Source organism: Choloepus didactylus, chromosome 18, assembly GCF_015220235.1.
Source record: "Choloepus didactylus isolate mChoDid1 chromosome 18, mChoDid1.pri, whole genome shotgun sequence".
In the NCBI taxonomy this organism is placed as follows: domain Eukaryota; kingdom Metazoa; phylum Chordata; class Mammalia; order Pilosa; family Megalonychidae; genus Choloepus; species Choloepus didactylus.
The window spans coordinates 68,150,260-68,167,748 of record NC_051324.1 but is presented as its reverse complement, the minus strand read 5'-3'; the positions used below and the strand labels follow the sequence as shown (position 1 = coordinate 68,167,748).

The following is a 17,489-nucleotide window of genomic DNA, read 5'->3' as shown; positions in this document are numbered from 1 at the left end:
GAAGGAGGCCGGAGGACGGGAGGCCCGGCTGAGCCACCGTGGAGGCCGCCTTTGCAAAGACTTTCTGAGCAGCGAGTGGCACTGGACGGCCTGAAACCCAAAGCGGGAGTGGCAGGAGCCGGTGCTGGAGAACCACGGGGCCAACGGACAGGAAGGGACGCCTGCCAGGGACCTCGGGGAAGAAAAGTGTTGGGGCGGACGACGACTGAACAGAGGGCTGAAGGAGAGAGGGCGCTGCGCCGGGCTGCGTGTCCAGCCGGGCGCGGAGGAGGCCGCGGGGGCCGGCGCCGGCGACGCCGGGCAGGGCGCGCGGCCTGCAGGCCCTGGGTCCGCTCCTCGGAGGGCGCCCGCTTCAGGCTCGTAGCACCCGGGCCGCGAGGGTGCCTGGCACGGGTCGGCGTCTCCGAGAAGGGGGAGCGGGCGGCCCTGAGCGGGGCGCGTCCCCGGAAGGAAGGGGTTGACGGTTCCGTCTCGGCCGCGCGCACCAGGGCCGGGTCGCCGCCCCGTCGCCGCCGCCTCCCGGCTCGACTCGGTTCCTCCCCGTGTGGCTTTTACAACCGCGATTACTCAGCCGGATACGGGAGACTTTCCGCTGCGTTTTGCTTTCCTCCAAACCAGCCCCTGCAAACCCCCACGGGCTTGTCGCTTGGGGCCGGGTCCCTCTGCTGTTTGTTTTCTCGCAGACCCCTCCGGGCCTCACCGCGCAGCCAGGCTCCTAATTGTGGTTCTGGCATCAGAGCCGTTGCTATGGGGACCTCAGCAATTCGGCATTTTGATGACGGTTGAGTGGGGAATGAATGTGAAGCAGGGAGGAAGGTGAGAGGGAGGGGAGGCGGAATTCTCTGGTTCTCTGGCAGGGGCGAGAGATGGGAGGGGGCGAGGAGGGCGGGAGGGGCCCTGATACTGGGCCGCAGCTTTGCAGCCTCGGAGCTGACCCGCCCACATCCCAGCTTGGACTGGGGTGGGTGGAAAGCCCCCTGTGCACGAGCCGCTCAACCTGCCCCCCTCCCTCGTGGCCCTGCAAGGAGGGGTCTCAGAATCCACACCCTGAAGCAAGGCATACCCTGCTTCTGCCGCTCACAGTGAGATTTGGGGAAATGACTGGCACCTCTGTGCCTCAGTTTCCTGATCTGTAAAATGGGGATGATAACAGGTCCTCTCTCCCATGGCTGCTGGGAGCAACAGATGGGTTCAAGTTGAGGAAACCCCTAGAATAGGGCTTGGTGCACAGTAAGAATCACAGGTATGTTTGCTGCAGTCACTGCTGACTGGGTCCCTACTTGTGCCTTTGCGGGAGCCACCCCTCCCTGGGAGCCTCCCTCCAGCAGGAATCTGCACCGCACAGCAGGTGGGCTGGAGACTTTGATTCTCCCAGCCCCCGGGGAGCCTGGAGCTCTGTACTTGCACCCCCAGCTGTGGGCAACTTCCTTTGTTTACCCTGATGCACCATTCCAATGATCTCATTTCATGGTGTTCATGGAAAAACTTCACTGGTCCGTGGTGAGATGAGAAGAACGAGGCCAAGCTGGTGAGTTTTTCCTCCAGGCTGACTTTCTCTATCCCTCCCTCTCTCTCTCTCTCTCTCAAATTAGAAGACTCTTATTCTGAGCTATTGGCGTTCCTTCATTTTTGGAATAAAGTGTGTTCCTTTGCTATGATATCATGGTTAGTGGCTTGTGCATGTTTTAACATCCTGACGTGGCAAAATAGAAAGTAGGAATCCCTAGGTCAGTCTCAGATTTTTTGGAAATTTGTCTCATGTGAGATCTCAGAGTCTGGGAACCACTGCTTTGGAGATTACAAAGCGTTTCCAAACATACAGTCTCACTCCAGCTTCCCACTGTACCGAGAATGACTCTGAGATTCCCAGAGGTTTCCCTGGGGAAATTTGGCCAGGTCACAGTGCTGGAAAATGGCAAAGTCAGGGCTCTCAGTCAAAAGCCTGTGCTATCAAACCTCAAAGAATGCCTGAGTCGTTTCTCTTTGTCTGTCTGGTTGGTGCGGACCTTTTAAGCCAGTCTGAAATCTTGCTTCCTCCAGGAAGCCCTCTTTGCTGAGGCCCAGCATAACTTTCCTCCGTGCATCTGCTCATGCTTAGGGCTCCTGCCTAGGCTAAACTGATCGGCACATGCTGCTCTGTAATGTTTTTCAAGTTACTTTACTCTGCGTTCTCTGAAAGATAATCTCCCCGGCCCTCTCCCCCAGCTGACTTTAGCCATTTGCACAGGAATCTCACAATGTGCTTCTCCTTTTGGGGCAGAGTTGGGTCTAATGTCTTGTCCTCAATCTATGGAGGTTTGGCTGGTACCATTCTGAAAGAACCCGCCTCTCTCAGCACCCCCAGATGTTGATGGTCCCACTGAAACAGGCCCTCAGCATCCCGGTGGAACATGGGCTCCATCAGTGGGGCCGATCTTATGACCAGAAGGGTCCAATGACTCCTTGTGGACCTACCATCGGTGGCAGCCCACCCGACAGATGAGGAGACAGAGGCCTCAAGGAATGGACTCTCAGTCTCTAAATCCTGGTCCAATGTTAATTCACTACCTCCCATGCTGCCTTGTGCATTCGGGGGTATGGTTTATTCTGTCCATGTGGGATGGTGGACACCAGTCAAGGAGGGGAGAGGCGGTCTACAAAATCTTTAAGGAAAACTCACTTGTGAATTTGTTCAACAGGATATGTTGTCACCCACGTGTGGCAGGCACTGCTCTAGGCTCTTGGGGTCCATTGGCAATCAAAATGGATATCCATCCCTGCTGCCAGGGAGCTGACATTCTAGGAAAGAAGGAAGACAAATAATAAATAGTAGACAAATACTTAACGAAATTATATAGTAGGTTGGAAGGTGATTGGTGCATAGAAAGAAGGAAAAGCAGATCAGGGTTGGGGGATCAGGAGTATCAGGAGGGGGTGAGGCAGCCCACAATTTAAAATAGGGCAGTTAGGGAACCTGTGATCTCCTATTTCCCACAAAAGCATCCAACCAAACTTTGAAGTGGCTCCTCCTTCCCACCCCCATGCGGATTCTGGCTAAAGGTTGGATACTGTAAAGGGCTTGTCTTAGGAAACAAACTCGGGGCAGAGATTTGCCTGCAGGAGGTTTCTTGGGGAGTGCTCTGTGAGAAAGTGAAGGAAGCAGGATTGGGCACGGAGAGACGTTACTTTGCAATGTCGCTGCAGCAGAGGCCTCAGCCGATCCCACTAGCAGCTCTGAAGCTGGGGTGGCCCTTTTGAGAAGTTCTGCATGGAGGCAAGGAGGCCAGGTGCTTGCATCCCTGCTTCGACCAGTCCCTGGGTGCAGGCCTCCCCTGGGAAGGGTTGCAACTTAGGGTATCAGCAGTCAACGCTCCCAGCAGCCACGTGGTGGGTGGAGGGGGTCTAGGCAGCGCTACCCCAGCATCCTCTACAGATGCGAAGACAAGCTGAGTGAGAGGATGGACGTGACGTCCTCAGCAAATTGCCTGGCCTGGGAAGGATGCCAAATAAATGGCACTTGGCCATATTCTGAGAGGTAATCCTCTGTCCTCTTTGAAACACTTTCTTTCCTTGATTTCTAGGACATCAGAGACTCTTACTTTCCCTCCTCCTTCTTTGGCTGCCATTGCCAGCTTGTCCTCACCTTGCAAACTTTAGATACAGGTGCGCCGCAGGACTTAGTCCTCTTTGCCAGCTACACATACTCTTTTTGTGATCTCATCTATTCTTGGGGCTTTGAATACCGTTTATAAGCTGAAGACTCTTAAATTTTTATCTCTGGCTTGGACCTCACATTGAACTACTGACTCATATATCCAACTGCCTACTTGGTATCTCCCCTTAAATGGCTGATAAGCTGTGGTGCCCATGAAAAACACTCCACTCGTGTCTCCTGTTACAGGGAGCCTGGTGACGCCATCCGAGGCTGCCTCTGTCATCGGCCACTGGGTTAAACGGAAGTTGTGTGTCCTCTAGACTTCTGCCAGCCAGTGACTGAGCTCTGGGGGAGGCGGGGACAGGAGGGAGATGCTGGTGTAGACCCGTTCCTTTGGGATGTGGGGAACACTTAAGGGGAGCTTTCGGCTTGAGGTGTCCCCACCAGCCTGACTGAAATGTTACTGGGACTGTACTGCTGCCCGCAGCTCTTTCTCCCCAGTCCTCCCAGCCAGAGTGAGCTTTCAAAATGTTAGATCACACACACACATGCACACATCAGACTATGTCACTCCCCACGTCCACGGGCCCCCATGTCACTTGCTGTAAAAGCCAAAACCTACCCAGTGGCCCCCAAGGCCCCTTGCCCTCTGCCCCACCGCATCCCATCTCGGCCCTCTTCTCCCCGCCATCTTAAGCCACCCGTCTTCATTGCTCTTTCTTGGACCAGGGCTCACCCTAAGATTTGCTGTTTCCTCTTTTGGGGTCCACCCTCCCCTCCCTGCCCTGCTGACCTGCTGACCCCCTCATCCCCCTCTGGCCTCTGCCCAGCTCTTATTTCTCAGGCTTTCCCTGACCACCCACCCAATCATGCCCTGTCCCTCCTACCTTACAAACTGACACAGTTTTCTTTTTTTAAATGTGCGCACTGGTCCAGCTCCCGTTGGCGAAGGCAGAGCTTTGGCCTCTTTTTCTCTCTGTATCTCTGGGCCCGCACAGCTCCAGGACATACAGGTGCTCAATGGATAGTTGTTGAATGAATGAAGAACAAAAGCACCTAAGACCTGACACCGTTGATATTTGATAAATATTAGCTTGATGGAAATGTTTTGCTTTTATTTCTCATGATACAGGAATGTGTAGAGCAGAAAGAAAAATAACGTAAGGTTCCACAGCTCCACTGACACCTATTGGCATGTGTAAAAAGATACAAATAATGTATGTGGACAGTTAGAAAATCCTGTTAGGTAGCAAAAGGCATAGAATGAAGAGTTGTGTCCGGCACCTCCCGCACCGCCCCCCCGGCAACCCCACGAGGGCGCCCTGTCCTTAGGGGCAGGCGAAGGTGGGGAGGGGTCAGGGACTTGGGGACCCCGGAAGCCAGGCTGCGGGAGGTGGTGGTTTAAACCTCAGCTCCCACCCCCAGACCCAGATGTAAACAGGATTCCATGACCTCAGCATCATTTGAAGTCGTTCCGCTGCTCAGAACCCTTCCAGGGGCGCCTGGGGGACTTAGGAGAAAATCCACACTCTCTCCGCTAGTCTCCAAGGCATTGCAGGTCTGACTTTCCAACCCTCTCTGGCCCTTGCCAGCTGCCTCGGGGCCCTGGTTCGTGCCTGGGAAGTTTTTGTCCCCATCCCTTGGCCAGCCCAGCTCACGCTTCTCGTCTTAGCTCCCATCAGCCCTCCTCACATCTGAGTGAGCCTCAGGGGCAGCCGGGGGGTTTCCTCAACTCAGATGGGGGTTTCGGCCACAGAGTTTCTGATTCCATGGCTCTGGGGTGGCCCAAGAATTTCTATTTCTAGCAGGTTCCGTGGTTCTGCTGCTGCATCTCGGCAGCCGCAGGGACCCCACTTTGAGAACCCTTGGATTAAATGCTGCCTCTTTAAAGTATCTCCACAGCCACCCCCACGCCCAGCCCAGCCTTTCTAAATGAAGTCTCCTCGTAGCACCCTGTGCTGTCTCTTCTCATTACTTATCACACTTTTTAATTGTAAGTTTGTTTGTGATTATAAACAGCCCTGAGCAAACAATTTTTGTTTCACTCCTTCATCCTATCTTGTATTAAGACAATAAAGACCGAAAAACAGATATTATACGATGATAGTCTCTCTATACTCTAGAAGGGAGGAAACGAACATTTACTGAACATTTTAAATTACCTTGCATTAGAATAGAAACTTCCAGAATAATAATAATCATTAGTGGCCTCTGTTTATGGAGACCCTCCTGAGTGTCAGGCAGTGCACTTGGGCAGGATTTGTGACAGTTTTGTTCGTTTCTATATCTCCAGTGCCTGGCCCATGGCAATGCTTAATAAATATATTTTAAGTGAATGAATTAATGAGTGAAAATAGACAATTCTCCAGCAGCAGGACATTTCCTCCTTTCTGGATGATGGGGCGAGCTTCCATTCTAGGACTGGTTTATAGACCCATGTCCTATCTGGGGGCATCTCTGGGGGGTTAGGGGGCTGGGGTCTTCCCAGATCTTGAACTGGATCCCACCTGCCCAGAAAGATTGGCCAAGCCCCTGGGGGCGCTGGGTGCCCCCCAGCCTCCTGCAGATGTGGGAGAATGACAGACACCTTCTCCTCTGCTGCCTCTCCTATCAAAAAAAAAAAAAAAAAGTAATAAAGGGGTGAGAAAAAAACCATAGATTGGTTTATTTCCATTAAATGCAAAGCAGAAAATAATACAAAGATCAAAGCCAGGCTGAAAAGAAAGAGACAGAAAAATAAAAGGAGTGGAGCTGAGAGGCGGGCGGGGAGGGGTAGAGGAAATGAACGGAGGGAAATGTCCACACTGGGAACTGGCTCCCCTCTTCCTGGGTGCCCTCAGGCTGCCTGCCAAATCAATTGATTACATCTGTAGGCAGAGTTGCCTTTTTATTTCACACCAATTTTCACGGGCAGTGTAAGATAAAAATGGAAGAGGCGAAGTGAATGGGAAAAGATGATTGAACGTAGACATAAAAGGGAAGGTGTGAGGAATGGGGTGGGGGCTGCTGGACCCAGGTTCCTGGAGTGGGGATTTTGAATCATGTGCCCCCCCCTGCCTTATTCTTTTCTTTATCTATTTTGAAACCTCTGTCTTCTATTTTCAGTGATCTGCTGGCCACAAGCCCTCTTGGTTAAAGGAACCGATTTGCCCCAGCCCTGGGGAAGTGCGGTGAGCTCTGCTGCCTTCTGTCCCTCCCTACCTGCCCCTGCAGACCCCCTCCCCATTCTGTTCCTGCCTTGGATATCCAAGGACTTGGCAAGGAGTGAGATTTCGGAGGCATGAGCCAGCTGATGCTTTGCTGTGCGAGCTCTTCTCTCGGAGCCTCAGTTTCCCCACCCAGCTGTGGTGATAATCATTCACTTAGCGGCAATGCTTGGGAGTGCTAACAGGCGAGAAGTTCCACATGCGCTTTGCAAAAGCAAAGGGCTCCCACAGGGCTTCGTAATCTGAGCAAGCCGGAACCAAATACTACCAACGCCAAGTGGTGGTCCCTTCTTGGATGAGCACGTCCCTTGGTGGGCTGGACCCGGGTGGGCTCTCGGAGGCTCAGCTCACTGCTGTTCTCTGGGCATGTTCCTCCACCTGGCTGGACATCTGAGCCCAGTCCTTGAGGGCCAGGCAACTGGCTGCAGGCATCTGCCTCCTAGAAACTAGAAACCCTTTTCTGTACGCCTTCTGTCTAGGAGAGTCAGGAGGGTAGGGCCCTACCAACAAGCCCTTCCATGAAAAAATAAAATAAAATAAAAAGACCTCCAGGGTCCTGAGAAGCAGCTCCCCACAGCATCATAGGCAAGAGGGGGAGGAAGGGAACTGCTCCTTCCAGCTTCGCCTTGTCTATCCCAAAGCCATTAAAGGTGCATGGTTACGGGGGACACACACACATATGCTGAATATGCAGAGGGTTGATGTTCTTCCTTATGCCATGTAGGTGGATCCCTGTAGCAAAAAAGGGGCAAAGCAAGATGCCACTCACCCCCTACTCACTCCCTTGGTTCCTACCAGCAGGCCTAGCATGGCAGCCGTGCTGGGCAGTGTCCCGGGTTGGAGGAGAACGCCTCCTTGGAGGAGAAGCTTACGGTGGGGAGAAGGCATCGAGTCTCCCCTGTTGTCCAGGCATGGTGGGTCCCTAACTCCCTTGGATTGGGAGCTGAGCAGGCTTGGTGGTTCCTTATAGTCATCAAGACACAGACAGCCAGAGCTGCAAAGGAACTCCACACCCGCCCAGCATCCTCATTTTACAGACGAGAACGGTGAGACCTGGAGAGACTCGTGATTGTTCCAGGGCTTGTAGCCGGAAGCAGAGGGAGGCTAGAATCCGGGATCGCTGATTTGTTCAGGCGCTTTCCGTGCATGTGCATGTGTGATGGAGAGAGAAAGTGGGAGGGGAAGAGGGAGGAAGAGGGAGGAAGAGGGTGGGAAGGAGAGGGAGGGGCAGAGAGAGAGTCTGTGCACAGGTTACCTCCCCGGGAAGCAAGTCAAGTGCAAGAGGTGCATATTCCCCTGCTGAGGTGTGGGCTTGGCTCCTAGGACAAGAGGCAAAAATGACAAGTGCGTTTTCCTCGTAAATTCAGAACATAACCTGCCTGGGGAGAAGTGTGTCAGGAGTTTGTGAAACACCAGATAAAGTTGTCGCTCATGTTTCCTCTTTATGGCAGTCTGCTCTGGGCGCTCCTGGGCCCCCTGTGAGGTCCCGCGCTCAGAGCCTGTTGCGGTTGCAGTTGATTCGTCTGGAGGGGGGGGGGTGGCGGCCGGTTGCTAAATCCTAGGCTCCCAGGATTGCTCGGAGGGTACCGGCGGCGGGGGCTCTTTCCCGGAGGCGAGGGCGAGGCGGGGGACTTGGCCAGGTCCCTGGCGGGGTGGCGTGCAAAGTATGGAGGGCGGCGAGAAAGGAACAGGCGGGACACGTTTCTTTTAGGGTGAAGAAGCCAAGAGAGAGAGAGCTTTATTAGGGGAGAGTACAAGCTTATATCGGGCGGTTTAGAGGGCGGGGTAGCTGTAGGGGTTAAAGGCTTGGATTGGTTCTGAGAGGGCGCGGAGGTTGATTGAAAAGGGGCGAGAGTTGCTCCGGTAACGGTGTCTGGCAACAATGTATGCGCACTGGTGGTAATGGGAGTTGCACTGGCAACGGGGAGTGTCCGGGCAAGATAAGGGGGTGGGGAAAAGGCGGTTCCCTCCGGCAAGCCTCCCCTAACAGTGGTATTTTGGGTGAGGAAATGGGGCCTACCTCCGGCCTCACTTTCCCAGGCCCGGGGGGCTGCGGAGGGCACTGTCGCCCGTGCCCACCACCCTCCCCAGGGGCTGATCAGGTCCCCCAGCCCAGGCCCGCCAAGTTGAAGCACGTAATCAGTGTCCCGCATTTCCCCCTTCTTTTCTAATTAAAGGAAGAAGCTTACCGGAGAGGCCCGCTAAGGGATGAGGGAAGGGGGAGGCCGGGGAGGGGAAAAAGGGGTTGACGGTGGCTCAGCGAGGCTGGAGCTCGGCGTTGGTGTGGCGCCCGGGCGCTTGACAGGGGCCTTGCTGCTTGCGGGATGGACGAGGGTGGGGGGTTTAAAGTTGGAGGTTCAGAGAAGCTGGAGCTCGAGGTTGGTGCGATGTTTAGGCGATCGAGAAGGGCCTTGTGGTCGGCGGGTTGACCGGTGGCTGTGAGGTCGCGGAGGGTTGGTTGTCATCTCGGAGTAGGGAGCGTCAGAGGTGGCGAGTCGCTGGTACTGGACTTGCACGAACGAGGAGAAAATAGCATCCGTTTGTTTTCTTACAAGCTGGACAATTTTTGCAGGCGAGGAGAAGGGGAGCTGGAGAGGCGTCCGGGCGAGCGGGTGGTTTTACTGGACCGCTGCGTGGAGAGGACTTTTAATTCCAGGGGCCCCACGTTGGGCGCCAGTTGCGGTTGCAGTTGATTCGTCTGGGGGGGGGGGTGGCGGCCGGTTGCTAAATCCTAGGCTCCCAGGATTGCTCGGAGGGTACCGGCGGCGGGGGCTCTTTCCCGGAGGCGAGGGCGAGGCGGGGGACTTGGCCAGGTCCCCGGCGGGGTGGCGTGCAAAGTATGGAGGGCGGCGAGAAAGGAACAGGCGGGACACGGTTCTTTTAGGGTGAAGAAGCCAAGAGAGAGAGAGCTTTATTAGGGGAGAGTACAAGCTTATATCGGGCGGTTTAGAGGGCGGGGTAGCTGTAAGGGTTAAAGGCTTGGATTGGTTCTGAGAGGGCGCGGAGGTTGATTGAAAAGGGGCAAGAGTTGCTCCGGTAACGGTGTCTGGCAACAATGTATGCGCACTGGTGGTAATGGGAGTTGCACTGGCAATGGGGAGTGTCCGGGCAAGATAAGGGGGTGGGGAAAAGGCGGTTCCCTCCGGCAAGCCTCCCCTAACAGTGGTATTTTGGGTGAGGAAATGGGGCCTGCCTCCGGCCTCACTTTCCCAGGCCCGGGGGGCTGCGGAGGGCGCTGTCGCCCGTGCCCACCACCCTCCCCAGGGGCTGATCAGGTCCCCCAGCCCAGGCCCGCCAAGTTGAAGCACGTAATCAGTGTCCCGCACCTGTCACTCAGGCTGCCAAGCTCGGCAGCTCCCCCGCAGCCCGTCTCCGCCTCCACTGGGGGTCCTGGAGGTGGGGTTTGGGATCTGCTTAATCCTCAGTCCCTCTCCAGGTGCCTGGAGGGAAGGGTTGAGGAAGCAGGGAGCACATGTCAGGAGGCCTTTTCAGATTGGAGTGGGCAGCTGTGATGTGAGAGGCCATAGACGGGGGACCCCCAAATGTCACCCCCGCACCACCACCACAGGCCATTTGGGCGTCCCACTTTTCCCCAGTGCTCTTTCAAATCCCCCATGACAATGACTATCCCTGGGGTGGGGGGTAGCTGGGGGGAGGCTTAGCCTTTCCTCTGCTAACTTGAAGCAGAGGTTGCTTGCCAGCAAAAAGAGAGAAGAGAGGTGGAGAAATGGCTGCAGATATGAAAGGAAGTTGGGAGACCCAATTCTGTTCCCACTGATTGGGAATAGAAATATTTGCTGAATTCAGTGGACCCTGTCCGGGCCCAGGCCCTCTCTCCCTGGCCATCTGGGGGTCACTTGCCGCGGCCTCCCAGGACAGTTCACACCAGCCATTCTCTGCTTGAGGCCATTCTCTAGCTGTAGGAGGGCGCTCCGTGTGCTCTGCGTGCTGCGTGTGCAAGGCACACGGGAAGTGCTGGGTACTTGACCCTCCACAGAGGGGCTCTCAGCCCTGAGGGACAGGAGCTTGTGCAGAAAGCCCCCAGCTTGCTGCATGGTCTGCAGCCTCTACCGGCACCCCGTGAGGGGCTGGGCCCCCAGTGCCCTGCAGCAGTCCCCTGCTTATAAATTGGCCCTCCCTCCTTCACTTTCTGGATTTCTTTACCCCCTCACAGTGCTTCCTGAGACTACCTCCCAAATAAACAACTTGCACTCAAATCCTTGCCCACAGGTCTGCTTTTGGGAGAACTGGAACTAAGACAGCAAGAACTGGAACTAAGGGCTAACTGCATTTTAGTGCAGGAGCCCCGGGTCCGAGCTCCCTGTCTCACCAGCCAAGTGGAGCAGGACGTGTTTCTTAGCCTCTCCAAGCCTGTTTCCTAATTTGTAAAATGAGGGTTAATGCTCTATCGTTTTATGTGAGTCTGTTTCTTAAACATTGAAAAAATTAAATTCTTTCAGGATCACCATAGCACAAAAGCAGTCTATAGGCCATATATCTGGATTACAAGATTAAAGATCGATGCCTTGCACATAGCAAGTGTTCAAGAGGGTGACAAATTCTAAACAGAGAAAGAAAAGATGTAGTCAGAGATGGTTTCCCGTTAGAGGTAGGTTTGAGCTGGGCCTTAAAGGATCGGGGACTCCAGGTAGGCTGGGACTCAAGGCAGGGAGGGCAAAGCATGAGAAGAGATGTCTAGAGCCAGATTCTGGGGGTGCTGGTACTTGAATAACCCTAATGAAGCTTTTCAATCCTGGGCCAACGGCATTGGATAACTGGCTGTTAGATTCATTGCTACCCTGCAGGTGTTAGGATGGGAGGGTGTTTCTTTTTAATAACTATAATTTTCTGGTAAGAAAGGGAAATTGAAGCATATGGATAATTTAACTAAGAAGACTCTCTTTCCCTTCCCATCTCTTTACAGAATAAATTTCTCTTATTTTAAGACACCCAGTTTGTGGCTATTTGTTTTGGCAGCCTAGGAAAAGAACGCACCATCCATGCCATTCCAACCCATCTTGTCTCATCCCATCCCTCAAATCCCATCCCATCCCAACCCACCCCTTAAATCCCTTTCCATCCCATCCTGTCCCATCCCATCCCATCCCTCCCTTCCCATTCTACTCCATCCATCTCTCCTGTGTGAGAAAGGCACATCAGGGACTCAGAGACCAGTCCCTTTGGCACAGCTGTTTGGCACATGCTAAGGGCAGCTACAGCCAAGACCCTCTTCCCCAGGAACCTCAGAGGTGGAAAGTCTTGGACCTGAAAAGACAAATGGTCTAAGGGGCCCTAAGGAAGCAGCTATTGTTTCTAGACTGAATAGAGAGTTTCATTTTACTCTCTATGGACCAAGCGGGGCTCTCTGGGCAAGCCGCTTTCCTCTGCCTGCTGGGCAGGGCTCGTCCGCAGCGGCGGCCAGCAGTGAGCCGGGAAGCCTGCCTGCTCTGGGCCGGGTGTCCCCAGTCTCTAGACTTGGGCCTCTGGACATTGGCAACTTTGAGAGGCATTGTAACGTAGCAGCTAAGAGCCAGATACGGGAGTCAAGCAGACTAGTTGAAACCAGGCTCCACCACTTACCTACTGTGTGATCTGAGGCCCTGTGCCTCAGTTTCCCCATATGTAAAGTGGGTATAAGAGTAATGTCTACCTCATGAGGTTGTCATGAGGGTTGGATACCTTATTATGTGTGAAACATTTAGATAGTATGTGATACACAGTGTGCGCCAAAATATTGCTAGCTGTCACCCTTGTCATCATCATCGTCATCATCATCATCATTTATTCCTATAAGATATGGAGGATCCAGACTCAGGATTGGGCTCCCTAGGCCATGTGCTCTGGGTGGGGATTCAGACTCGGTTGCCCAAAGGCCAGCTATCTGGGGAAGTGCCCAGCCCACTCCAGGGTGCCTCTTCTAGAAGGCATCTCAGAGAAGGCAGAACCGATATTCTTAGGGTTCTGAGCCCTGAGCTGCTGCCCCGGCTCCAGACATGCCAGCCTTGGCCTCCTCCTGCTGGGCTGGCTGCTCCATCTTACCTCAGGTCTGGGGTAGGACCTGGCTGGGGGTCCCGGTGTGGTGCTGGTGCCCCTGATTGGGCCCAGTGTTGAGCATCTGTCTCCCACCCAGCCCCCCTCTCCACCTCCTCCCCAGCCCCTGCTCCTCCCCTCTCCTCTCTCCTTCCCTTCTTCTCCTCTGTATTCCACAGAGGAGGCAGAGTCGGGGAGGTCTAATATTGCCTGGCTAATGGCTTCTAGATTGTTGGTGCGTCGGGCCCGATGGAAGTGTCTGTTAAGGTTGGCATTGGGAGTCAGAGTCAAATGGCCCGAGACAGATTCATGGCCGTGTTCCAGGCCATGCCAGGAAAATGCTCCCTGACAGGACAATGTGTGGCTCTCACACACTCGAAAAACCCGGAGGGATGGAAGGAGCCTTCGGGGGAGGCCTGGCCCCCCAACAAGCTGCAGAGACCCATGGCCCCATCTGCAGTGTGGGAGACCCTCAGAGGTCAGAATTGGATTGCCTGAGGATGAACTGGGGTTCCTTCAAAGGAAAATGGCTAGGTTCTCCCAGAAACACAGGCAGGACCTAACTAATTAGTGTCCGTGTGGAGAGAGGCCAGATGGGCCTAGAAACCAATTCTGAATTATGGGATTTTAAAACCCAGCTTTGCCACTCTCAAGAAAATGAGCTGCAGTAGAAGCAGCCTGGGTGCCAGTGTGTGCGTGGGAGACAGAGACAAGAGGAAACTTACTTTTGTCCAAAAGGTGTTCACAAGATGCCTGGGAGATGGGAGTGATACAATTGTATTACTTGGCATTTAGTAAAATTAAATTACCAAAATGGCAAAACAGAAGTTTTGGGGACCAACTAGGACAAACAGATGAATGATGTGAAATTGCCCATCCGCTTGCTTGGGTGCTAATTGGTGCTTGTACAGGGCCTGGTGGTTGGCTCTTTAGAAACACTTCCCTCGCCTCTGGTGCATGCCCCCACCTGCGGCTGAGCCCACTTTCTCATGCAGGTGGATTTCCGGCCTCTCGGCCTGCTCGTTCATCGCGAGCAAAGAGTAAAGGGGCTCTTAGCTGAATGTGTTTGGGGCCCTAGAATTGAAATCCATCACCCTGCCGCAGAGGCCAGGTTTTCCCAACTCAGAGAAAATTGCTAAGAGCCCAGGGGCAGGCTTGGTGCCTTTTAAGGGCTTTTGGAGCCAGGGTCCTCACCTCTCTTGGGCCCTTTAAGAACATCCCAGCATTCACCTCCAAGGGGGAGGCTTGGCATTTCCATCTCCTTGGCTAGCAAATTGTAAATTTGGATATGAGCAGAAAATCCGGTGACATCAAGGTTCTGTGGTCCGGAGCTGACAAGACGGATAATCCCCAGCAGTTGGCACTTCCCGGTCTCCTCTTGAATTGCTCTCTCTCCTCCTCTCTTTCTTTTAACCTTTTTTTTTTTTTTTAAGAAAACATTTTTGGAGACTTTAATAACTGTGGAAGGATGCTGTAAGGTGGGCAGGGAAATCGATCATTTTTATTCGGTTGTGCACGATAAAATGTAAGTTTGGGCCATAAATCTTCTTACCTTGAGGAGAAAGAGCAGCTTGCCTGGCCATTAACACGACTCCCTTTTTGGAGATTTGAATGAATGAATGAAGCCCGGGGCTGGGTAATTAATAGCGATGGTCTCCCACCTCCCTGGGGGGACGCTGAGTGCAGACTCACGCTGGGAGTGGGGCTGGCACTTCACTCTTTCCCCAGCCCGGGCCGCTGCTGGTGCCCAGTTTCTCCCCATCTATCGCCCATGAATTACTTTCACCCAGTGATTCACCAGATCCACAATCCACGTAAAGCACCTACTGTGTGCGCGGCGCCATGCTCAGCAGAGGTGGGGAGGCTAGGGAATAGCTCAGCGTCCTGGGTAAGCTGTGCATCCTCGAGGGCCTTTGTCAGGTTCTGGGTGACGCTGATGAGTCACTGGGGGTCCTGGATGAGGGACATTTGGGGAAGTGACTCAGAGAAGGCTGTGGGGAGGAAGGAAATTAGCATTCTCGTAAACGTAGTTGCTCAGTGTCTTTGGATAATGAAAGCTGGTTTTGAGGCCAAAGGCTGACTCATAGTAGTAGGAAATCTGGGGGTGGGGGTGGTGGGGGTGGTGAGGGGACTCCCTTGTTTCCCAGCCCTAAGTCATCCACCGTTCCCAAATTTCCCAGGGACACGGACTTCAAGAATGCTTCATGGACTCTTTCCCAGATGCCGCTGCAGCCTGCCTTGGCCACAGCATGGCATTAGACACGGCCAGTGGCTCCGTGCTGGCTCCGGAACTCGGCTTTGGGTGCCAGGTACGTTGACCACTGTGCGCTTTTGCTGCCAGCATCCTGAAAAGGGAAGGCAGGGAGGCTGTGGGGTCCACCGCCAGTTTCTGTTTCCTTCTGGGGCTGGATGAGTGGATGGGAGTCTGCAGAGTGTGACTGGAGGTGGGGTGAGGGGCATGGGGGGTGCTCTCTTGCCGGGGAATGCCCACCCACCCCCTCCTGCCACATTCAGCCTGAGGCCAGGGCCTGGGAGGTCGCCTCCCCCTGACCCCCGGATTCCTTCCTCAAGTCCTGGCTGTCTCCAGCAGACTCCTCCTCCCGAGTGCACACCTGGGCTCCGGCAGCTCCCAGCCTTGCCTCTGTGCTGACCGGGGGCCCCTGTGACAGGCCCATCCCAGGACACCTTAAAGCAACTCGGTGCACTCGCAGCTCTGTCAACAAAGGCAGGGCATCCAATTACTCTGCAAACAAGCTGTTTCTGTTTGCTCATCAGACTTCAGCTGTCTGCCCTGCACATCACTATTGATTGATTTGGACTTTTTGCCTTCAAACTTCAACATGATTTATGACGAGATGCTGGGGTTTGGCCTCGTGGTGCTGGGACCTGTGCGTGTGTAATCTCACTCCCCCCCCTTACGGAGCTGGCGTCACTGCTCCTGTTTCAAAGGCGAGAGAACTGGTGCCGAGAGAATGTGTATATTTATCCAAATCCCCCAACTCCTAAGTTGGAAGTTGGTGGAGCCAGAATTTGAACGCAGGTCAGATCCCAAAGCCCGAGCTCTTTCGAATGCCCTTATGTGCCTCCTGTGTGGGGAGCAGTGTCTGATGGGTCACCCCAATCCAGAATTGCACTCAAACAGCAAAATGAGAAACCAGAAAGGGCTCGTCGTGACCAAATTTATATGGAATGAAGGGAACGATGTGCAAACAGTGCCGAGCCTAATGTTTGATTGCCGGCTCTATCTGACATCTTGAGAAATGGTGGCTGATTATGGTCTTCAAACTGTCATACGCTTTTAAAGATTTTGAATCGTATATGAGTCGGGGGTGCCCCAAATCAAGTGTGACACATTCATATGTCGGTGAATGTAAGAAATTTCTCCTGTGGAAAAAAGTGGATATCCATCACTAGGCCTCTGGGTACATAAATTATAGTACATTTACACCACAGGATGCTGTACATTATTGAAAACAATTAATTAGACTTAGAGATTTCCCCAAGGTATTGTTAAGTAAGAACAACAAGATGTAGGAAACAATATCATTTTGTGTAAAACAATGACAAAAAGCACCTTTATTTGAATAATAAGTGTATTTATTATATAAGTTTTTATTTGTGGCTGTATATAAAAATTGCACATCCATGTGTGTGTATGTATGTATATGTATGTTAATACAAGATTAGATGGTTGCAAAGAAAAATAGGGAAGGATCCTATATATATACATACATACGCACATTGTTAACAAGGGTGCCCAGTGGTTGTGAGTGGAGGTTCAAAGAGAGTGGAAAGGAAAGTTGAACTAACAAAGAAAAGAAAAAGAAAAGAGTACACGTGTGCACATACACCCAAACACACACAAACCCTGCACAACCACAGTTAAGTCTTTATGTAAAGGGATAGGCAGTCATATAAATAAATTCAATGCAAAGTTTTAAAAGATATTTTTTTCTAGAGCAATTAAGCTGTTACCCCGTAGATCTGGGGGTGGGGGGCGGGAAGCAACAGAGAATGGGCACAAGTAGACTCAGGATGAGAACCTCAGAGAGGCGATGGGCAGCTGAAGAACCAAAACTAAGGGAAAACTCACATCGTGGGCTCCCAACTGCCCCTCTCCATCACTGCATAACAAGAAGGATTTTTTTGTTCCTTGGCTTTAAAGCTGGCACAAGCAGGAAGGGAACCTGTGCAATGTGGGGGTCTTCCCAGGCTGCTGACTTGGAGGCTCCACCTGGCTCCAGGTGAGCTGCACGACAGGAGAGGAAAGCATTGCTCTTGTGTACTTCTGCTAAAACAGGGGTAACCATAACGTTATCTAAATGGGGACCCTTTTGAGAGTGGAAGGGGAACTATTCATAATTATATTAGGACAGCAAGTGCAAATTGCTCTGGCAAAGTGGATGGTGGGTCACCCTAGCTTAAGGCCCTATATGGGGTCTATACCCCAAGTTCCATTATCTTCTCCATGCAAATTTCAGTATTACTATATCCAGACTCAATTACCTTGTAGTGACTGCAGCCCAGCAAGATTGAAATTACTATTAATTATCATCCCCCTAGAAGAGGGAGGGTCTTTTGCCTCAAGTTGGTGGAGACAGGCGATGAGGCCAAGAGAG

The 17,489-nt window shown here is 53.0% G+C and overlaps 1 long non-coding RNA gene across 4 annotated transcripts in view; it reads left to right on the top strand.

Moving 5' to 3' along the window:
* Nucleotides 1-508: 508 nt before the first annotated feature.
* The window catches only part of LOC119514419, a 56,794-nt gene continuing 39,813 nt past the window's right edge, over nucleotides 509-17,489 (top strand). For 2 of the 4 annotated variants that reach the window (XR_005212822.1, XR_005212821.1), the window contains exons 1-3: nucleotides 509-816; nucleotides 1,154-1,528; nucleotides 15,051-15,179. This is a non-coding gene — a long non-coding RNA (uncharacterized LOC119514419). Of the gene's footprint in view, nucleotides 817-1,153; nucleotides 1,529-6,739; nucleotides 6,805-14,303; nucleotides 14,396-15,050; nucleotides 15,180-17,489 lie in introns of all 4 variants that reach the window. The other 2 variants (XR_005212823.1, XR_005212824.1) reach the window with 2 other exon arrangements.